The sequence below is a fragment of the Mustela erminea genome, chromosome X (assembly GCF_009829155.1).
Source record: "Mustela erminea isolate mMusErm1 chromosome X, mMusErm1.Pri, whole genome shotgun sequence".
NCBI classification, from domain to species: Eukaryota; Metazoa; Chordata; class Mammalia; order Carnivora; family Mustelidae; genus Mustela; species Mustela erminea.
In genome coordinates, this window is record NC_045635.1 from 44,456,268 (window position 1) to 44,481,360 (window position 25,093).

Below are 25,093 nucleotides of genomic sequence, written 5' to 3' on the forward strand. Positions count from 1 at the left end.
AAGGCTCCCCGCTGAGCAGAGAGCGTGATGTGGGGACTCAATCCCAGGGTCCTGGGATCATATCCTGAGCTGAAGGCAGAGGCTTTTTAACCCACTGAGCCACCCAGGCCCTCCCTTCTTTCTGGTTTTCAACATATACAATCATACAGTCTTTGAATATTAACAGTTTGCTTCTCTGTTTTAAACATCATAACTTTTCCTTTTCTCATTTTGTAACATTGGACAGACCCACCCCATACAATGTTGAATAGAACTGGTAATATTGGACATTGTTGTCTTATTCCTGATAAAAAATGGAAATTTATAAAGTTCACCATGTTTATTGTGTAGTAAAGGAAGTTTTATTCTAATCCTAGCTTGCTAAAAGTATTTATCTTGGATATATGCTGACTTTCATCAAACACTTGTAGTGTATTTATTGAGATGATCATAGGATTTTTTTTCTCCTTTAATATGTTGGTGTGGTGAATTACATAGGTAAGTTGCTATGTTTTAACCAACTATACATTATTGGGGGGGAAATGGATATATTCTTTCAGAAGAATATTCTGAACATTCAAAAGATACTGTTCTTTCAGAAGAATGATATATTATTCTTCTGAATAATCTAAGTCTTAATAATTTGTTTAGAATTTTTGGGTATGTCCTCATGAGTGACATTAACCTGTATTTTTATTTCATTCATTCTCTTTTTTGGACTTTGGTGTCAAGGTTACACTAGCTTCATAAAATGAATTGGCATGTAAAACCCTTTTCTACTCCTTGGAACTGAAGACTCTGACAGGCTGTGAGTAATGCAGGGTTAGACTTTCCCATGTTTAGCTGTTTTTGAATTGTATCTCCTTTTTAGCACTGGACCCTACTTAAAGTATAGTGACTATCTTTTCATGCCTTGTGAGTTGCCCATCTTTCCTACAAGATACACCTAATGATGCTGTCACCATGCAAGCTACCTGTTCCTATTCTTATGCTGATATTCTATACCCAGAAAGTTAAACATCATGGCTCCATTAACTTGCACAGATAATGGTTGTGAATGGCTGACCAACCAGAGCGGTATACAGTTATGACAGTAACTCCATTTATTGTGTTCTTTAATAATAACAGGCATTACAAAAACTCATATTTGTAAGGTGTGTACTAAGCCACTTCTTTTTCCGATGTTTCATGCATTTATGACCTCATTTTATACATTTGATGACCTCACAAAAAAGGTCAGAGTGTACCCAAAACTTGTATCTGACTCCAGTAAGCTGCAGATTTGGAGATTCAAGTTCTAAGAAGCCTTGCTCTTTATCAAAGTAAATATTTCTGAAAATGTTGAATCTAGGGAAACTCACAGTGTACATTATGGCTATCATGGTAATCTGATATTTTTATAAAAATTTATAGTAATTTTTTCACTATTTGACATAAAAGATTTTGTTCTTCTCTTGAAGGAAAGTTTTCCCAAAATATATCCCACACATCATATAGGGTCCTAAATGAAATCATTGATAACAGAAACAAAATATTATGATAACATAAATTACTGTGCTATAGAAAAATATAGAATATTAAAGCCATTTGGAATAGTTTGTATGAAGAAAAATGAGATGATGACACAAACACCTATGGCAAAAGATCACAAAATCTGCAGAATTTCTGACTTCTCTTCAAGTTACTTAAAGGCAGGGAGGATGTTATACGTAACTAATGAATCATTGAACACTACATCAAGAACTAATAATGTACTATACAGTGGCTAACTGAACATAATAAAATAAATAAAGACAGAGAGGGAAAAGCCACAAATCTCACCCTCTATATTCATCTCCATCGCCTAACAATCACCATATCTCAGAAGCATCTCCAAGAGGCTAGTTTTAGCCTTACACACCTATTAGTCTGCACAATACAAGAATTAAATCACTGAGCCACCCCATTTGCATCTTCAAACTCCAAAAAAAAAAAAAAAAAAAGCTTCTGTAACTAAGGGCACTACTCAAAATTCACCCCATTTAGGGGCTGGGAAGGGATTATAAGCAGCAATTGTTTCCCCACTTTATAGAGGATGAAAAATACTCCCTAGTCAAAAAGTACTGAAAACCAAAGGTTCAAATTAAAAGTGAGACTACAGGTAGGGTGTCACACTTTGCTATAAAATGTATGAGAGGTCTCTAGGTTGTGGAGTTAGATTTTTTAAAAAAATAAGGGCCGGGGGAGGAGTCAAGATGGCGGAGAAGTAGCAGGCTGAGACTACTTCAGCTAGCAGGAGATCAGCTAGATAGCTTATCTAAAGATTGCAAACACCTGCAAATCTATTGGCAGATCGAAGAGAAGAAGAACAGCAATTCTGGAAACAGAAAAACAACCACTTTCTGAAAGGTAGGACCAGCGGAGAAGTGAATCCAAAGCGACAGGAAGATAGACCCCGGGGGGAGGGGCCGGCTCCCGGCAAGCGGCAAGGCAACGGAGCACAAAATCAGGACTTTTAAAAGTCTGTTCTGCTGAGGGACATCGCTCCAGAGGCTAAACCGGGGTGAAGCCAATGCGGGGTCAGCGTGGCCTCAGGTCCTGCAGGGTCACAGAAGGATCGGGAGTGTCTGAATGTCACAGAGCTTACAGGTATTGGAACGGGGAAGCCGGCTACAGAGACAGAGCCGAGGAGTGAGCTCCCAGCTCGGGGTTACCTTGAACAGGTCACAGGCTCAGTGAGCTTGGAGTGCGGCCAGAGGCCACGGAAACGGGAGTAATTAGGCACGGTCTCTGAGGGCACACTGAGGAGTGGGGGGCCTCGGGCTCTCGGCTCCTTTGGGCCGGAGACTAGAAGGCCGCCATTTTCATTCCCGTCCTCCAGAACTCTACGGAAAGCGCTCAGGGAACAAAAGCTCCCCAAAGCAAACCCGAGCGGATTACTCAGCCCAGCCCTTGGTAAAGGCAGTGCAATTCCCCCTGGGGCAAAGACGCTTGAGAATAACTACAACAAGCCCCTCCCCCAGAAGATCAATAAGAAATCCAGCCAGGACCAAGTTCACCTACCAAGGAGTGCAGTTTCAATATCAAGGAGAGCAGCAGAATTCCAGAGGAGGAGAAAGCAAAGCATGGAACTCATGGCTTTCTCCCCATGATTCTTTGGTCTTGCAGTTAATTTTTTTTTCTTTTTCAATTTTTTTTCTCTTCTTCTGCTAAATTTTTAAAAAATTTTACGCTTTTCTTTTTTAATTTTTTAACTAGTTTCTCTACTATATATATATATTTTTCTTTTTTATACTTTTTCTTTATTCATTTTCTTTTTTTAATTGTTTCTTTTCTTTGCTTTTTTTTTTTCTTTCCTTCTGAACCTCTTTTTATCCCCTTTCTCCCCCCTCATGATTTGGGATCTCTTCTGATTTGGTTAAAGCATATTTTCCTGGGATTGTTGCCACCCTTTGAGTATTTTACTTGCTCCTTCATATACTCTTATCTGGACAAAATGACAAGGTGGAAAAATTCACCACAAAAAAAAAAAGAACAAGAGGCAGTACTGAAGGCTAGGGACCTAATCAATACAGACATTGGTAATGTGTCAAATCTAGAGTTCAGAAGGACGATTCTCAAGGTTCTAGCCGGGCTCGAAAAAGGCATGGAAGATATTAGAGAAACCCTCTCGGGAGATATAAAAGCCCTTTCTGGAGAAATAAAAGAACTAAAATCTAACCAAGTTGAAATCAAAAAAGCTATTAATGAGGTGCAATAAAAAATGGAGGCTCTCACTGCTAGGATAAATGAGGCAGAAGAAAGAATTAGCGATATAGAAGACCAAATGACAGAGAATAAAGAAGCTGAGCAAAAGAGGGACAAACAGCTACTGGATCACAAGGGGAGAATTCGAGAGATAAGTGACAGCATAAGATGAAACAACATTAGAATAATCAGGATTCCAGAAGAAGAAGAAAGAGAGAGGGGAGCAGAAGGTATATTGGAGAGAATTATTGGAGAGAATTTCCCCAATATGGCAAAGGGAACAAGCATCAAAATCCAGGAAGTGCAGAGAACCCCCCTCAAAATCAGTAAGAATAGGTCCACACCCTGTCACCTAATAGTAAAATTTACAAGTCTTAGTGACAAAGAGAAAATCCTGAAAGCAGCCTGGGAAAAGAAGTCTGTAACATACAATGGTAAAAATATTAGATTGGCAGCTGACTTATCCACAGAGACCTGGCAGGCCAGAAAGAGCAGGCATCATATATTCAGAGCACTAAACAAGAAGAACATGAAGCCAAGAATACTATATCCAGCAGGGCTATCATTGAAAATAGAAGGAGAGATTAAAAGCTTCCAGGACAAACAAAAACTGAAAGAATTTGCAAACACCAAACCAGCTCTACAGGAAATATTGAAAGGGGTCCTCTAAGCAAAGAGAGAGCCTAAACGTAGTAGATCAGAAAGGAACAGAGACAATATACAGGAACAGTCACCTTACAGGCAATACAGTGGCACTAAATACATATCTCTCATTATTTACCCTCAATGTTAATGGGCTAAATGCCCCCAATCAAAAGACACAGGGTATCAGAATGGATAAAAAAACAAACCCCATCTATATGTTGCCTACAAGAAACTCATTTTAGACCTGAAGACACCTCCAGATTTAAAGTGAGGGGAAGGAAAACAATTTACCATGGCCTCGGACATCAGAAGAAAACAGGAGTGGCAATCCTTATATCAGATCAATTAGATTTTAAGCCAAAGACTATAATAAGAGATGAGGAAGGACACTATATCATACTCAAAGGGTCTGTCCAACAAGAAGATCTAAAAATTTTAAATATCTATGCCCTCAATGTGGGAGCAGCCAACTATATAAACCAATTAATAACAAAATCAAAGAAACACATCGACAGTCATACAATAATAGTAGGGGACTTTAACACTCCTCTCACTGAAATGGACAGATCATCCAAGCAAAAGATCAACAAGGAAATAAGGGCCTTAAATGACACACTGGACCAGATGGACATCACAGGTATATTCAGAACATTTCATCCCAAAGCAACACAATACACATTCTTCTCTAGTGCACATGGGACATTCTCCAGAATACATCACATCCTGGGTCCTAAATCAGGTCTCAACCGGTATCAAAAGATTGGGATCATTCCCTGCATATTTTCAGACCACAATGCTCTGAAGCTAGAACTCAATCAGAAGAGGAAATTTGGAAAGAAGCCAAATACATGGAGACTAAACAGCATCCTTCTAAAGAATGAATGGGTCCACCAGGAGATTAAAGAAGAATTGAAAAATTTCATGGAAACAAATGATAATGAAAACACAACAGTTCAAAATCTGTGGGACACAACAAAGGCAGTCCTGAGAGGAAAATATATAGCGGTACAAGCCTTTCTCAAGAAACAAGAAAGGCCTCAGGTACACAACCTAGCCCTACACCTAAAGGAGCTGGAGAAAGAACAAGAAAGAAACCCTAAACCCAGCAGGACAAGAGAAATCATAAAGATCAGAGCAGAAATCAATGAAATAGAAACCAAAAAAACAATAGAATGAATCAATGAAACTAGGAGCTGGTTCTTTGAAAGAATTAAGAAGATTGATAAACCCCTGGCCAGGCTTATCAAAAAGAAAAGAGAAAGGACCCAAATAAATAAAATCATGAATGAAAGAGGAGAGATCACAACTAACACCAAAGAAATACAGACAATTATAAGAACATACTATGAGCAACTCTACGCCAACAAATGTGACAATCTGGAAGAAATGGTTGCATTCCTAGAGACATATAAACTACCACAACTCAACCAGGAAGAAATAGAAAGCCTGAACAGACTCATAACCAGTAAGGAGATTGAAACAGTCATCAAAAATCTCCAAACAAACAAAAGCCCAGGGCCAGATGGCTTCCCGGGGGAATTCTACCAAACATTTAAAGAAGAACAAAATCCTATTCTCCTGAAACTGTTCCAAAAAATAGAAATGGAAGGAACATTTCCAAACTCATTTTATGAGGCCAGCATCACCTTGATCCCCAAACCAGACAAGGATCCCATCAAAAAAGAGAATTACAGACCAATATCCTTGATGAACACAGATGTGAAAGTTCTCACCAAAATACTAGCCAATAGGATTCAACAGTACATTAAAAGGATTATTCACCAGACTAAGTGGGATTTATTTCAGGGCTGCAAGGTTGGTTCAACATACTTAAATCAATCAATGTTATACAATACATTAATAAAAGAAAGAACAAGAACCATATGATACTCTCAATAGATGCTGAAAAAGCATTTGACAAAGTACAGCATCCCTTCCTGATCAAAATTCTTCAAAGTGCAGGGATAGAGGGCACATACCTCAATATCATCAAAGCCATCTATGAAAAACCCACCACAAATATCATTCTCAATGGAGAAAAACTGAAAGCTTTTCTGCTAAGGCCAGGAACACGGCAGGGATGTCCATTATCACCACTGCTATTCAACATAGTACTAGAAGTCGTAGCCTCACCAATCAGACAACAAAAGGAAATTAAAGGTATCCAAAAGAGCAAAGAAGAAGTCAAACCATGATTCGTCGCAGATGATATGATGCTATATATGGAAAACCCAAAAGACTCCACTCCAAAACTGCTAGAACTTGTACAGGAATTCAGTAAAGTGTCAGGATATAAAATCAATGCACAGAAATCAGTTGCATTTCTCTACACCAACAAGACAGAAGAAAGAGAAATTAATGAGTCAATCCCATTTACAATTGCACCCAATACCATAAGATACCTAGGAATAAACCTAACCAAAGAGGCAAAGAATATATACTCAGAAAACTATAAAGTGCTCATGAAAGAAATTGAGGAAGACACAAAGAAATGGAAAAATGTTCCATGTTCCTGGATTGGAAGAACAAATATTGTGAAAATGTCTATGCTACCTAAAGCCATCTACACATTTAATGCAATTCCTATCAAAGTACCATCCATCTTTTTCAAAGAAATGGAACAAATAATTCTAAAATTTATATGGAACCAGAAAAGACCTCGAATAGCTAAAGGGATATTGAAAAAGAAAGCCAAAGTTGGTGGCATCACAATTCCGGACTTCAAGCTCTATTAAAAAGCTATCATCATCAAGACAGCATGGTACTGGCACAAAAACAGACACATAGATCAATGGAACAGAATAGAGAGCCCAGAAATAGACCCTCAACTCTATGGTCAACTAATCTTCGACAAAGCAGGAAAGAATGTCCAATGGAAAAAAGACAGTCTCTTCAAAAAATGGTGTTGGGAAAATTGGACAGCCACATGCAGAAAAATGAAATTGGACCATTTCCTTACACCACACACGAAAATAGACTCAAAATGGATAAAGGACCTCAATGTGAGAAAAGAATCCATCAAAATCCTTGAGGAGAACACAGGCAGCAACCTCTTCGACCTCAGCCACAGCAACATCTTCTTAGTAACATTGCCAAAGGCAAGGGAAGCAAGGGCAGAAATGAACTATTGGGATTTCATCAAGATCAAAAGCTTTTGCACAGCAAAGGAAACAGTTAACAAAACCAAAAGACAACTGACAGAATCAGGAGAAGATATTTGCAAATGACATATCAGATAAAGGACTAGTGTCCGAAATCTATAAAGAACTTAGCAAACTCAACACCCTAAGAACAAATAATCCAATCAAAAAATGGGCAGAGGACATGAACAGACATTTCTGCAAAGAAGACATCCAGTTGGCCAACAGACACATGAAAAAGTGCTCCATATCACTTGGCATCAGGGAAATACAAATCAAAACCACAATGAGATATCACCTCTCACCAGTCAGAATGGCTAAAATTCACAAGTCAGGAAATGACAGATGCTGGCGAGGAATGCGGAGAAAGGGGAACCCTCCTACACTGTAGGTGGGAATGCAAGCTGGTGCAACCACTCTGGAAAACAGCATGGAGGTTCCTCAAAATGTTGAAAATAAAACTACCCTATGACCCAGCAATTGCACTACTGGGTATTTACCCTAAAGATACAAACATCATGATCTGAAGGGGCACATGCACCCGAATGTTTATAGCAGCAATGTCTACAATAGCCATACTATGCAAAGAACCTAGCTGTCCATCCACAGATGAATGGATAAAGAAGAAGTGGTATATATACACAATGGAATACTATGCAGCCATCAAAACAAATGAAATCTTGCCATTTGCGACGATGTGGTTGGAACTAGAGGGTATCATGCTTAGCGAAATAAGTCAATCGGAGAAAGACAACTGTCATATGATCTCCCTGATATGAGGAAGTAGAGATGCAACATAGGGGGTTAAGGGGGTAGGAGAAGAATAAATGAAACAAGATGGGATTGGGAGGGAGACAAATCATAAGTGACTCTTAATCTCACAAAACAAACTGTGGGTTGCTGGGGGGAGGGTGGTTGGGGGAAGGAGGTGGGGTCATGGACATTGGGGAGGGTATGTGCTATGGTGAGTGCTGTGAAGTGTGTAAACGTGGTGATTCACAGACCTGTACCCCGGGGGATAAAAATATATTATATGTTTATAAAAAATAAAAAATTATTAAAAAAAAATAAGGGCCTGCATAAAAGGGAAAGGGGGAATGGCTGAAGCAAATTAAATTGGTTCCTACCTACTCTGCCTCCTTATAGACTATGGCATGAAATAGCTATGGGTTTCAGTCCTGGTTCTGACAAACACTGACTATATGATGACAGGAAAGGTATTTAGATCCACTGGGTCTGTTTCCTTTCTAAAATAGAAATTATAGTATTTACACTAAATAATTGCTATGAATAATAAATGAAATAACATGAAGTAGGCATTATATTGCAAATGGATTTGGCTTCTTCCTTTTTTTTTAATTTAACCTTTCAAATGTTTTTGTTTCATTTACCATCACAATTACACCTCTAGCAAATAGTACTGATTCTGAATTTCAAGTAGAGATATAAAGCTAACTTTTTAAATTATCTGAGTTTAGAAACTTGATATTAATATATTTATTGATTAAATAACAGTGTAACTGGTGTTAGATATGGCATCCATTCTAAAGTGGGTTTGTAAATATCTGAGGTCTGACAAGGCTGCTCTAAGTCACAATATGTGCTGAAAACTGTGTTCCTTGCTATGTGTGCCAAAGGAAAAAAGTCAATATTCTGGCCATGCAACCCACACAAGTCAACACCAGAGTCTGTCAAGTGGTCCTTAAGTAACACTGCAGAAGACAACAGGACCACATGCTTAACCACAGCAGCTGTTATTTTGGCTTATTACACTTCTGTAGATTTGACCAGTCAGGAAACATAAGCCCAAATGGATTCAAATAGTTTATTACTTACAGACAAAGAAAAAGCAGTATCAACTTGGCGTCAGCTCCCTGCACCAGTAGTCATACTGGGACTGATACTGAGTGGGAGTTGTTCAGTAACAGACAACACAGGCCGGTGGGTCTCTCTGCCAGTGTGAAGTTCACAGCTGTACCCCAAATGATGTTAAGTGGACCCTGTAGTCCACAGCTGTACTCTCAGGTGGAGCAAGGAGGAATGTCCTGCAGCCAACTGAAATCAGAGATGGATGCAAATTGACCTTCTGTCAGCCTCCAGCTAGATAAGGAGGTTGGTGAGAAAGTACTTTGTAGCAGCTTCTCATCAGGCTGCTTATCTTCACAACCACCGCCCCACCCCCACCCACTCCAAGAGGAATCACAAGGTATTCTGCCAAGAGTCAGGGCCTGCAGTCTAGGTTTGCCTACATGGCCTAAGTAGGAACATGCAAATTCACCAGGGCAACAAAGCAGAGCCAGTTCCCTACAGTGTTTAGCACCAAACAAAATGTCATACGTATGATACCTACAAATATGAAATCTATAATTCTCACTTCTAAATGGAGGAGGTGCTTTTCCTGTTGGGAATCATTTCAAAAGATCAATTCAGTACTCATGCACTGATTTTTAGCTTCTTTCAGGAAATATCTGGGATGCCAGAAATGAAAAGACTAAGGACATGTGGTGCTTGCTAAAAGAGTTATCACTCTGGTGAGGCAGATAGATAAACAGAAAAGCTGTTGAAATGCAGAGTGGAAATGCAGGAAGGGACCCAAAAAACAAAACAAAATAACAAAACAAAACAAAACACAGTGAGTGGGGTGGCCAGGAAGCAAGAGGAAAATCAGGGGTAAAAAGTACTCAAAGGGAGTTGAGGGAAATTGGAAGGGGAGGTGAAGAGTCCATGAGAGTCTATGGACTCTGAAAAACAATCTGAGGGTTTTGAAGGGGCAGGGGGTGGGAGATTGGGGGAACCAGGTGGTGGGTATTAGAGAGGGCACGGATTGCATGGAGCACTGGGTGTGGTTCAAAAAACAATGAATACTGTTACACTGAAAAGAAATAATTTTTAAAAAAAGAGTACTCAGAGTAAAAGAGGTCACCTGAATTCCCACATCCACTGGTCACTGAGTTTGTATATGTGATCTTGCTGATGTGAGGCTTGGTGACATTTATGCTCCACATTTAAATCTAAAATAACTGATCAACCTCACACTTAAAAACTAAATTCGGTTGACCCTTGAACAACATGGGGATTAGGTGAGCTGACCCCCTTACACAGTCAAAAATGCATATATAATTTTGACTCCAAAAAGAACTAATAGCCTACTTTTCATTGGCGTAAATTAACACATATTTTTGTCTGTTGTACATATTATATACTGTATTCTTACAATAAGCTACAGAAAGGATGTTAAGATAATCATAAGAGAAAATACATTTACAGTATTTTACTGTATTAATTGAAAAAAATCTACATATAAGTGGACCGGCACAGTTCAAACCTGCATTGTTCAAGGGTTAACTGTAATCAGAGTGGCCAATTTTCACTAAAAAATATATCTAAACTAAAAGATAACCTAGTGGGGGCACCTGGGAGGCTCAGTGGGTTAAGCCTCTGCCTTCCGCTAGGGTCGTGATCTCAGGGTCCTTAGACTGAGCCCCACATGGGGCTCTCTGCTTAGCAGGGAGCCTGCTTCCTCCTCTCCATCTCTGTCTGCCTCTTTGCATACTTGTGATCTCTATCTGTCAAATAAATAAAAAAAAATACTTGCTCAGTTATCTCCATTTTATTAAGTAAATAACTGAGGATAAAAAAAATAAATACCTTATTCAAGGTCACCACATCAATCCGTTTAATTTCTTTGATCAGTATTTTATGGTGTTTACTGTAAAGTCTTTTGCCACTTTGGTTAAATGAGTCCTAAGAATTTTATTCTTTTTGACGCAATTGTGAATAGATTTTTAAAAATTTCCTGATCAATGTTTCATTATTAGTGTATAAAATAAAACTGGTTTCTGTATGTTTAGTTTATATCCTGCAATTTTACTGAAATTGTTGATTAGTTCCAATATATTTTTGGTTGAGTCCTTGGAGTTTTCTATATGCAAAATCATATCTTCTCCAAATAGCAAGAGTTTTACTTCTTCCTCTCTGATCTTAATATTGTTTGTTTCCCTCTCCTCATTACTTCAGTTAGGACTTAAAGTGCTATATTAAATAACACTGGTAAAGAGTGGGCATCCTTGTCTTCTTCCTGATCTTAGAGGAAAAGTTTCAATTTTTCTCCTTTGAGTATAATGTTAGCTGCAGATTTTTTGTATATGGTCTTTATTATGTTGTGGTATGTTTCTTCTATTGACAGTATGTTGAAGGATTTTATTGTGAAAAGGTGTTGAATACTGCCAAATGCTTTTCCTGCATCTATTGTTATGATCATTAGATTTTTTAGAATTTAAATTCTAGCGTAGTTAATGTATAGTGTTATATAAGTTTCAGGTATATAGTGATTCAATAATTCCATGTATTACTCAATGTTCACCAAGATAAATGTACTCTTAATCCCCTTCACCTATTTACCCACACCCTCACCCTTCCTTCTGGTAACCACCAGTTTGTTCTCTAGAGGTAAGGGATTGTTTATTTTGTCTCTTTTTTCCCCCCTTTGTCTTATTTTGGAAATTCCACATATGCATGAAATCATATGGTATTTGTCTTTCACTGACTGGATTATTTCACTGAGCATTATACTTTCTAGCTCCATTTATGTTGTTGCAAATCACAAGATTTCATTCTTCTTATGGCTGGATAATATTCCATTGCATATATAAACACACCACATCTTCTTTATTCATCTGTCAAAGGATACTTGGGCTGCTTCCATAATTTGGCTATTATAAATAATACTGAAATAAACATATGGGTGCATATATAGCTTCAAATTAGTATTTTTATATTCTGTGGGTTAATACCAAGTAGTGTGATTACTGGATCATATGATAATTGTATTTTTAATTTTTGAGAAACTCGTATACTATATCCTATAGTGGCTGCACCAGTTTGCATTCCTACCAACAGTACATGAGGTTTTCGTTTTTCTCCACATACTCATCAACACTTTTTGTTTCTTGTGTTTTTGATTTTAGCCATTCTGATAGGTGTGAGGTGCCATCTCACTGTGGTTTTGATTTGCATTTCCCTGATGATAAGTAATCCTGAGCATCTTTTCATGTGTCTGCTATGTATGTCTGCTTTGGAGAATTGTCTGTTCATGTCTTCTGCCCATTTTTAATTGGATTATTTGTTTTTTGGTTGTTGAGTTGTATACATTCTTTAGATATTTGGGGGCTCCACCCCACAATCTAAGAGATCATGACTTGAGCTGAAACCAAGAGTCAGACGCTTAACCAACTGAGCCATCCAGGTGCCCCCAGTAGGTTATCTTTTAGTTTCATTGGCTGTTTCCTTTGTTGTACAGAAGCTTTTTATTTTGATGTAATTCAAATAGTTTATTTTTGCTTTTTGTTTCCCTTGCCTCAAGAGACATATCTAGGGGCACCTGGGTGGCTCAGTCATTAAGTGTCTGCCTTCCACTTGGTCATGAACCCAGGGTTGTGGGATCAGGCCCTACATTGGGCTCTCTGCTCACTGGGAAACCTGCTTCTCCCTCTTCCACCACCCCCCCTCCCCGTGTGTGTTCCCTCTCTCACTGTGTCGCTATCAAATAAGTAAGTAAATAAATAAATAAATAAAATCTTTAAAAGAAAAGGAGACATATCTAGAAAAAAGTAGTTATGGTTGATGTCAGAGAAATTAATGCTTGTGCTCTTTTCTAAGATTTTTATGGTTTCAAGATCTCACATTTTGGTCCTTAATCCATTTTGAGTTTATTTTGTGTATTGTGTAAGAAAGTGGTCAGTTTCATTCTTTTGCATGTAGCTACCCAGTTTTCCCAAAACCATTTGTTGAAGAGACTCTCCATTTCCCATTGCGTATTCTTTGCTACTTTTTCAAAGATTAATTGACCATGTAACTGTGGGTTTATTTCTGGACTTTCTATTCTGTTCCATTGAGTTGATCATGTGATTTTTATCTTTTACTCTATTATTGTGATATATTGCATTTATTGATTTGCATATGTTTGAACCATCCTTGCATCTCAGGAGTAACTCTTACTTTGTCATGGTGTATATTCCTTCTAATGTGTTCTTGAATTTTGGTTTGATAATATTTTGTTGAGAATTTTTACATTTATAATCATCAGAGATATTGGGTCTATACTTCTCTTTTCTTATAGTGTCTTTATCTAGCTTTGGGATTGGGATAGTGCTGGCCATAGTCAATGAGCTTGGAAGTGTTCCCTCCTCTTCAAAATGTTCACTGAGTGTGAGGATTGGCATTAATTCCTTGTCAAATATTTGGTAGAATTCACCAGTGAAACCATTTGGTCATGGGCTTTACTTTTGGGGATGTTTTTCATTTCTGTTCAACCTCCTAACTTATTTATTGGTGTGTTTATAATTTCTATTTCTTTGTGATTCAGTCTTGGTAGATTATATGTTTTGAGGAATTTATTCATTTATTCTAAGTTATCCAATTTGTTGGAGTATCAATATACATAGTATTTCCCTTTAATCCTTTATAGTTCTGTGGTAGCCATTATATCTCCTCTTTTGTCTCTAATTTTATTTCAATCTTCTTTTCTGAATTAGTCTAGCTAAAGATTTATCAATGTTATCTTTTCAAAAAGCTAGCACTTACTTTCATTGATCTTTTCTATTGTTTTTCTACTCTATTGTTTTACATTTATGCTCTGTTCTTATTATTTCCTTCCTCCTGCTATCTTTGGGCTTAGTTTATGCTTTTTTTTTTCTTCCTTGAGATGATGTAAAAATTAAGTTGTTTGTTTGAGATCTTTTTTATATCCTGTGTTCATGTATTGGAAGTTAATATTGTTAAAATGTTCATGCTATCCAAAGCTGTCCATACATTCAATGCAATCTTTATCAAAATTCCAATGGCGTTTTTTTTTAAAGAAACAGAGAAAAGTCCTAAAATTCATATGGAACCACAAAAGAATAGCCAAAGTGATCTTGCTAAAGAAGAACAAAGCTGGAGGCATCCAAATATATTATAAGCCTACAGTAATTAAAACAGTATGGCACTGACATTAAAACAGACATAGACAAATGGAATAGAATAGATAATCCAGAAATAAATCCGTGTATATGTAGTCAACTGATCTTCAACAAGGGTGCCAATAGGTGAGATGGGCAAAGGATAGTCTTCTTTGACAAATGGGGCTGTGAAAACTGTATATCCACTTATAAAAAGATAAAATTGGTCCTCTATCTTAGACCATACACAAAAATCAACTCAAGATGGATTGGAGACTCAAATATAAGACCTAAAATTGTAAAACTCCTTGAAAAAATCATAGAGAGAAAACTTCTTGATATTGGTCTGGGCAATGATTTCTTGGCTGTGATAGGCAAAAAGCAAAGATAGACAAATGGGTCTACACCAAACTAAGAAGCTTCTGTACAGGAAAGGAAGCAGTCAGCAGAGTGAAAGGCAAACTTCAGAATAGGAGAAAATATCTGCAAGCTATTTATCTGCTGAGGGGTTAATAACTAAAATATATAATAAAAACTTACAACTCAATAGAAATAAAACCAAAAACTCAATTTTAAAATATTCAAAGTATCTGAATAGACATTTTCCCAAAGAAGACATAAAAATGTGCACCATGTATATAAAAAATCACTAACCTTCAGGGAAATTTATATCAAAACCACAGTGAGATAACACCCACCTGTTAGGATGTTATTTCTGAAAATAGAAAAAAAGATAACAACAGTGAGGGTGTGGAGAAACTGGAACACTTACACACTTTTGGTTGGAACATATAATGGTGTAGCCACTATGGAAAACAGTGTAAAGTTCCCACAAAAAAAACTAAAAACAGAACTACCATATGAGCTATCAATCCCACTTCTGAGTATATATCCAAAAGGATTTGAAATAAGATCTCAAAGAGATATCCAAACCCCTGTGTTAATTTCAACATTTTTCACAACAGCCAAGGTATGGAAATAACCCAAATGTCCATTGACAGGTAAACGGATAAAGAAAATGTGGTATATACCTGCAATGGAATATTATTCAGCCTTAAAAAAGAAGGGAATTCTGGCATTTTGTGACAACAGGAATGAACCTGGAGGACATAATGCTAAGTGAAATAATCCAACTGCAGAAGAACAAATACTGCATGATTCCACTTATATGACTATCAAAAATAGTCACTCATAGAAGTGGAGAATACAATGGTAGTTGGAAGGGGCAGGGGGAGGGCAAAATGGAGAATTGGTTTTCAATGGGTATAAAGCTTTGGTTATGCTAAATGAATATATTCTAGAAATCAAGCACCTATAGTTAACAATGGGGTATTTTGTACTTTAAAATATGTTTGATTATAGATCTCATGTAAATAGTCTTAACAAAACAACAAACATACAAACAAAAACAGAAGATACAAGGAAAGTTTTGGATTTGCTTAATGGATATGTTTAATACCATGGTCATAGTGATGGTATAACAGATGTATGCATATGTCCAATTTCTTCAAGAGGTATACAATAAATATATGCAATTTGAAAGTATCAATTATACCTCAATAAAGCTAAAAACAAAAAGACAAAGAAAATCTGTCCACCAGCAACAGGTGATATTAGAGAAGCTTGTCTGTTCATGCAACACAGTTGGTCCATAAAATAATAAAATAAAACAAAACAAAATATAAATAAGATAAAATCAGATACCCTGAGAATCAAAAAGAAAAACAAACCTCTCAAAACAAAAATACTAGTCCTTGGTGCAGCCGGTTTTGGACCTAGGATTTTTAGAACCCCATGGGCACTTTTCATTAGAGCCATCATTTTTGCTTAGAACCATCTGTTTTAATTCATATTTACCAGAAATACTTTTCTGGTTTAATTCAAATCTGTTTTAATTCAAATTCACCAGAAATACTTTTCCTTGCTCTGCTTGTCTCATAAATTTCTTTTTAAAAATTCATCGGAAGTTCGTTTTTACACCTATATTGCCAAACTGCCAAACTGTTTTTCAAAGTGGGTTATTACCACTTTGCAATTCCACAAGCAATATTCAAGGGTTCCATTTGTTCTACATTCTCTGCTCCACATCCTCACCAACACTTGGTATGATCAGTTTTTTAATTTTAAAAAGGTGTGTCATGGTATTTCTTTGGGATTTTAATATTCTTTTCAATATGTTCAATATGAACATATTTAATTTTCTTTTCAATATGTTGAGCATATTTTCATGTGCTCATCTACATATTGTCTGGTCTGTTTAGTTGTCTTGTATGTTTTATTGGATTGTTTGTCCTGTTGTTTGTTGTTTTGAGGATTTACTATTTATTTTTAGTTGTTTTTGATATTCTGAAAGTTTACATTAATACTCCTTTAAGTCTTTTTACATTACATTTTGCTCATGATATTTATTTTTTAAAGAGTTTTCTTGCAATATATCTTTGATAAGTTTCTCTGATTTTTTTCTCTGTTCTCAGTAATTGGAGAGTTTCTTGATCTAACTCTAGATCACATTTATTAAGAACTTTTTTTTATTGTTTCACTTCTTTTATTTTTTTATTCAGCTTTCTAAAGATTTGTTCAATGGATGATTTCAAGTCTTCTACTGAATACTTGTCTTTAGCTCCTGATTTCCGTAAGTCTGCTTAATTACTTTAATTAACAGATGTCTAAAACAAATATACAGCTTATCCAACTAGGATTACCCAATTTTTCAGTTTGACACCAATATTATGCCAACTTCCTACAAAGTATTGGAAGCTCATTCTTTCCTTCCCCAATGGAAGAGTTTCCAGAGCACTAGGTTTGTATGTTTCCCATGATTTATAAGCCCTGACATCCCTGAAAGTGACAAGAACCTAATGTTTTTGAAAAGGGCAAAAAATACACTGTGGGAAACAGGAATTCTTAAGTTGTACTGATTTTGGTCGATATGTTTTCACTGGGCCAATCTCAACTTAGAGCAAGCTAAAACCAGGGAAACATGCTGATTTCTGCTATTGTCCCCAAGTCACCTGATGATTAATTTTGATTAAGACATTTAGGTGAGGAGACCCTCAAGGGGAAGACAAAAAATGCAGTCGATAAATAAAGAAGGGGAGTTGTTTGTTTTGTTGTGGAAGCATATAAATCCCTATTTTCTTCTGCTTAGACTCAAGTCTATCCAGAGTCCAGAGTGCTAACCATATCCATAAAATATGTATGGAAGTCTCCTTTATCCTTCAGCTTTGGATCATAGACCCATGTCAGGATCCATCTTTGGGTTAGTAGCGTACTGGATTCTAGCTGCCTCAGCTGGGGACACTGTGTAAAAGATATATAGGCTTTCTGTTGCTGATGTCATATAAATGAAACTCTAGACTGTGTAACCTTTTGAGTGAGGTTATTCTCCACTTTGTATAATGCATTTGAGATTCAGCCATGTGGTTGTGTATACCAGTATTTCTTTCCTTTTTATCCTTAATAGTATTTCCCTTTATAGATATAATGCAGTTTCTTATACTTGCACCAACTGATGGACATTTGAGTTGTTTTCAGTTCCTTGTATTATGAAGAAAGCCACCATAAATTTCTACCTATTGGTTTTGAATTAACATAACTATTTTTTTTCTCTTAGATAATAATCTAGGAGTAGGATTGCTGGGTCACATACTAAGTGTATGTTTCAAACTATAGAAAACTGCCAAGCTGTTTTCCAAAGTAGTTGTATCATTTTACATCCACAACAGCAATGTATGAGGGTTCCAGTTGCACTGCACACCCTGGTGAGTTTTTAGTACTGATGTTATTTAAGTTTTCTCTCATTTTAGCTATTGGGATAGGTGTGTAGTGGGTAGCTTTTTAGGCTTTAGATTTGCACTTCCATAATGTTTCATGGTTCTTTAATAACCTTATCAGTCATTCATTATTTTCTTTGGTGAAGTGACCAGTTCTATTTTAAATTAGTTGGTTTCTTCTCTTATTATTGAGATTTGAAGATTTTTTTTATATCCTGGAAATAAGTACTTCATCAGATAATGTGTTTCGCAAATATTTTGTACCTGTATGTGACTTGGCTTTTCTTTCTTTTAACCATGTCTTTTGAAGAGCATAATTTGTTAATTTTGAAGTACACTGTATCAAGTTTTAAATACATTGTGTTTATGGTGTCTTATTTTAAGAAAACTTTGCCTATCTGTGGATCACAAATATCTTCTTCTATGTTTTATTCTAGAAGTTTCATTTTTTTAAAGATTTCATTTATTTATTTGACAGGCAGAGATCATAAGTAGGCAGAGAAGCAGGAAGAGAGAGAGGGGGTAGCAGGTTCCCCACTGAGCAGAAAGCCGGATGCGGGGCTCGATCCCGGGACCCTGGGGTCATGACCCGAGCTGAAGGCAGAGGCTTTAACCCACTGAGCCACCCAGGCGCCCTGAAGTTTCATTGTTTTAAGTATTCCATTTATCTCTATAATACGTATTAGGTTAATTTTTTGGAATAAAGTCAAGATAAGGAGTCATTTTTTTTCTTAATGGAGTCCAATTATTCTAACATTATTTCTTGAAAATTTATCTTTCTCCATTGAATTGACTTTGCACCTTTGCTGAAATTGATTGATCATATGTATGAATCTATTTCTGGACTGCTCTGGTATGTCAATTTCTTCCCAATACCACACTGCCTTGATTACTATAAGAATTATATTTAGTTTTGATATTAGATAGTGTGAGTTCTCCAACTTATCCTTCCTCAGAATTATTTTGGCTATTCTAAGTCCTTTACCTTTCTGTATAATTTTTAGAAACAACTCTGATGAAGTAGGTTGAAGATTGAATGGTTTTAGGATATATTGAAGCAGTTTTTCTTTGAAGGACACAGATAAATGTGCAAGGAGCTATAGAAGGATGTATGGGATGAGGCTTAGTATTTTCCCCCCTTAATTTGGGAATAAATCATTGTAGAGGAGGTAATTTATGATTCAGGAGAGAAAAGCAATAATTGCAGGAGCCAAATCCCTGAGATGTGGAAGACATAGGATACTGAGCAGAGGTGAGGCGGTGTTTGTAGTCAGGAACATGTATGCAGAGAAGTGGCAGAGAATGTCAGGGTAGAAACAGGTAGATTGGGTTTGGGAAGCTCTAAGAAGTCCCACCTTATTACTGCTATCATCTCAATGAATTATTAAGGGAGGTTATTAGAAAGAAAGTAAGTTGCTAGCAATTGAGGAGTACTGTGGTGTAGGTAAAATGAGAGTGAAAGTAAGAAACAGTTCATTCATGGTCATGCATTTGAGATAAAATCATGGTTTTTAGGGGTGACTTGGTGGCTCAGTGGGTTAAGCCTCTGTCTTTGGCTCAGGTCATGATCTCAGAGTCCTGGGATTGAGCCCCTCATCAGGCTCTCTACTCTGCGGAAAGCCTATTTACCCTTTCTCTCTGCCTGCCTCTCTGCGTGCTTGTGATTTCTCTCCCTGTCAAATAAGTAGATGAAGTCTTAAAAAAAATAATAAAATAAAAAGGCCTCTCCCCTCTTTAAAAAAAAATCATGGTTTTAAGGTCTGAGATGAAATGTAGTTTTGAGGTTTACCCATCACCACTTGGTTGCTCAGACACAGGAATTATTATATTATTATGTGGTGGTTGTATTAGTGGTAGTAGGAGGAGTTGTAGCATAGTAAATAGCTGTAAAACTCATCCCCTCAAAGGCACTAAAATCATGTGTATTAGTTTGCTCAGGCTTCCATAAAAACGTACCACAGCTTAAAATCAGAATTTTTTTTCTTAAAATTCTGGAGTCTAGAAGTCTGAGATCAAAGTGTCAGCAGAGTTGGTTTCTGCTAAGTCCTCTCTCTCGGCTTAGAGATGGCTGTCTTCTCCTTGTGCCTTTACGTGGTCTTCCCTTGATATATGTCTGTGTCCTAAATCCCACTTTTTATAAGGATTCCAGTCATATTGGGTGAAGCCCACCCTAAAGACCTCAGTTTAATTTACTGATCTCTTTAGAAAGATCCTATTTCCAAATACAGTCACATTCTGAGTTCCAAGTTGTTAGGACTCCAACAAAGGAATTTTTAGGAAACACAACTCAACCCATAACAGTACTATTATCTGTTCTATTTGAATATTATTTTCCCTCCTATTACTAATATAATTAATTTTATTCTAATAATGACCTTGCAAGGTAGGAAATAGTCACTGAAGCTTAGGTATTACAGCTCTTGCCAAACCTTCTTAGGAATGGCAGTCAAACTGATATAACTTGTGTGTTTTTTGAGTGGGGCATAGCTGACATATAAAGTCAATCTATTTGTTATCACTACTTCATTTGTGATCACTAAACTAGAAATATTCAGCATCACCAAAGAAAATAATAATAAAGGATAATCAAGTTTTATGAATCTGTAAGAGACACTGGAAATCATACTGGATATAGAATGCAATGAAATGCAAGCAGTCAGCCATCTGGAGGAAACCACTACCAGAAGTCCCTACCCACTGAAGTCCTGAGGCAAATGATTAGCAAAGGAATCCTCAGGCCACTGCAAACATTCACACTTTTTCACATCTGCCAAAGCCATACATCTGTGATCACTTCTGAGAGAAATAAAAATGGCTTCTACTTCACTTACAAAAGGGCATACCATTAACAATACCTAAGAGGTTGTTGAGAATCACGTAGAATACCAAGAATCTTGTTTTTTTTTAAAGATTTTATTTATTTATTTGACAGACAGATCACAAGTAGGCAGAGAAGCAGGCAGAGAAGCAGGCAGAGAGAGAGGAGGAAGCAGGCTCCCCGCTGAGCAGAGAGCCCAATGCGGGGCTTGATCCCAGGACCCTGGGATCATGACCTGAGCTGAAGGCAGAGGCTTTAACCCACTGAACCACCCAGGCGCCCCGAATACCAAGAATCTTGCACTAGCAGTGCAAAGGAGAGCAGAGAAGGAGATGATAAAGAGGAGTAGTGGGAGTTAGTCTTGAAGAAAATCAGCATTGTTTTGTACGGCAACTGACTCCAGGGAGGCTATTGTGGTTTCCTTATGCAATGTAGGGTTAATCCCTCAGACAAAAGTGGATCAGCTACTTCAATTGGCAAGGAAGACTCTTCAGAATTTAGAAGCTCAATGTCCCCAGCTTTGTTAAAGTCTTCTGACATGTTCCCATTCCAACTTTCAGGATCCCATTGCTTTCTTTTTTTTTTTTTTAAATTTTTTATTTTTTATAAACATATATTTTTATCCCCAGGGGTACAGGTCTGTGAATCACCAGGTTTACACACTTCACAGCACTCACCAAAGCACATACCCTCCCCAATGTCCATAATCCCACCCCCTTCTCCCAAACCCCCTCCCCCCAGCAACCCTCAGTTTGTTTTGTGAGATTAAGAGTCACTTATGGTTTGTCTCCCTCCCAATCCCATCTTGTTTCATTGATTCTTCTCCTACCCACTTAAGCACCCATATTGCATCACCACTTCCTCATATCAGGGAGATCATATGATAGTTGTCTTTCTCTGCTTGACTTATTTCGCTAAGCATGATACGCTCTAGTTCCATCCATGTTGTCGCAAAAGGCAAGATTTCATTTCTTTTGATGGCTGCATAGTATTCCATTGTGTATATATACCACATCTTCTTGATCCATTCATCTGTTGATGGACATCTAGGTTCTTTCCATAGTTTGGCTATTGTGGACATTGCTGCTATAAACATTCGGGTACACGTGCCCCTTTGGATCACTACGATTGTATCTTTAGGGTAAATACCCAATAGTGCAATTGCTGGGTCATAGGGCAGTTCTATTTTCAACATTTTGAGGAACCTCCATGCTGTTTTCCTTCACTTTTGCAGTGGACACCCTGGAAGGCTGGGAGTTCAGCTTGTGTTGTAATTCAGCCACTCACAAGATGAGATTGTGGATTTTCAGCAATCTGTGCCCTGTGACTCTAGGAAATAAAGTCTCTTTGAGAGGAGACACAAAATGTTTCAGATTATTTATGTGGTGTTTGAGCTGAGAATTTGAACTCGTGAGTTCTTCCTTTTCTTTCCCTACTTTGTCCAGCTACTCTAGGAATAGCTAGTCAGTATCATTAAAACTGTAAATTTGATAAATGTATTTGAAAGCATCATATGCATCTTCACCTAGTACCTTGCTTCTTATAAGTTTCTTATTAGGAGTATCTAATGTTGATATTTTGCTTATTTCTATTGCCAGATTATGCCATGGCTATCAAGGCTCTCTTTACTCCTGGAAAGTGTCATTAGAGCCATTAAATCTAACCAGATTAGAAAGACAATACCAGAAGACCCAGTACCATTAAAAAGATTTTTTCTTGTGATTCTGTTGTTCTGGGGATGCCTGGACAGTTCAGGAGGTTAAGTGCCTGCTTTTTGCTCAGGTCATGATCCCAGGGTGCTGGGATAGAGTCCCACATCAGTCTCCCTGCTCATTATGGAGCCTGCTTCACTCTCTGCCTGTCTCTTCCCCTGCTTGTGCTCTCTATCTCTGACAAATAAATAAAAATCTTTAAAAAAAAGATTCTGTTCTTCTGGAAATATTTGGTACCATAATCTGGATTAATAAGGTTCTCCAGAGAAAGAAAATCAGTAGGATATATGTAAACATGAGAAGATTTACTAAAAGTAATTGATTTATGAGATTAGAGAAGCTGATAAATCCAAAATTTGCAGTGTAAGCCAATAGCCTGGAGACTCAGGAGAACAAATGCTGCTGAAAAAGTCCAACATCAGTCTGCTGGAGAATTCCCTCTTGCTCACAGAAGATGGTTTATTTGTTCCATCAGGCCTTCAACTGATTAGATGAGGCCCACTCACATTAAGAAGAGCAGTTTTCTTGTTCAAAGTTTACTGATACAATTTTTTAAACAAAATTTAATTTTATTCTAGTACATTAATACCAATGTGTGCCAGGTAATCCACTGATAATTCATAAGTTTAGTATTTTGCAACATTTTTAGAAAGCATATAATATTAATATTCTAATAAGGCATTATAGAAAGTTTCATAAAGAATTAAATGCTTGGGGGAGACAAGATGGTGGGGAAGTAGGAGGAGGTGCCATTTCAACCTGTACCCTAAAGTGAGCTGATTACCTACCAAAGAACTCCAATCACCCATGAAATCAGCCTGAGATCAGAATTATACACATCTGGATCTCTACGGGGGCAGAAGACACCAGTGGGCAGGTGAAGCGAAGTGGGAACAACGGACTGATATCGGAAGATAAACAAAAGGGGGAGGGAGCCACCAGAGGTGACCCTTTGAAAAGTAATACCCCAATAGGAGAGTGCCCTGCATCTGGGGACCAGCATTAACTTGGAGTCTGGTTGAAAGCACGCAAAAAGATTAAAGGATTGTGGGGGGAAATTTGGGAATTGGGGCAGTTAGGGACAGGGGCTTAAGTTCTCAGACCCAAGATAGCCACCCCTGGCGCTGAGCCAGAGAGAGTGCAGAGGAGAAACCAGGTCTTGGTCTCGGAGCCTCCAGCGTGCCTGAGAGTGAATGGGATCCAGCTCCCTTGAGGGGTTGGGAGACTCGCCAGCCGGCAGGCAGAAGCACAGCCTTTTTGCACTCTCCATGCGAGCGCTGTGCTATTAGAGCCTGAGACATGCACACCCCACTCCCTCCCCTGAGAGAGGTGCACGCAGGCAATAGCCTGGTGCTCTTGGACCCGGAAAGACAAGAAACTCCCAGCCTGGGCCAGCAGGAAAATCTCAGTGTGCGATGGCTCTTGGAACCTCTCTGGCAGTCCGGAGATGCCCAGACAGCCGCTGCTGTCGTAGTTTTGGGTACAAGCAGGAGTTCCTGTGTCCCCAGGGACCACGACTCGCCAGTGACCTGTTCTGCCAGTGGCCGAGGGGGAACTTATGTGCTCTGCAGCACCCAGAGGGGAACAGACTGAGGCTTCTCTCTGAGAGTGAGGTCGGGGTGCACTTTGCTTTCCTCTAAACCTCCAAAAACCATCAAAAGCTGTCAAGGTGAGAGGAAAAAAAGAAAAGAAAAAAGAAAAAAAAACTGAACAAACAAACATAAAAACCTCCAGAGAACAAAAGCCTGAAAAATCAGTTTCCTCAGAGCCCACCCCTTTGAGGGGGGCAGGAGGACTTAACTCAGGGAACATTGCCTAAAAACCATGTGGCAGGCCCTTCCCCTGGTGGGGGGCAGACAAGAGAACAACCACCACTACTTCATAGATACAACTTTTAGTTATAATTCGTTCCCACTATTCTGGTTAATTTTTTAAAATATATATAATTTTTTAACCTATTTATCGTCACTGTGAGATGTCCAGTACATCAAATTCCATAATAACCTTTTAACCTGAACTTTTTGATACATATACCTGTGTTTTTCTTTTGCTTTTCTATTTTTTAATTTTTAAATTTTAGTTTAATTTATATTAGTTTATTCTTTTTTTAATTTTTATTTTTTAATATTCATATAGAGTTAAACTTCAAGGTAATCCCCTTTCCCCAACCAATGCTACCCTATAGGTAAACCAATTTTTAATCCCCCTTTATCTTAGGTAAGTTGAGTCCTTTAACAAAGATATCAAGATACATCCAGAAAGAATCAAAATAACCTTCCTCGCCCACATTGAGAATTTATACCCACTCTCCAATCTTTTTATTCTGCCAGTGTTTCTGTGTATTTGTCTTTGTCCTGATAGT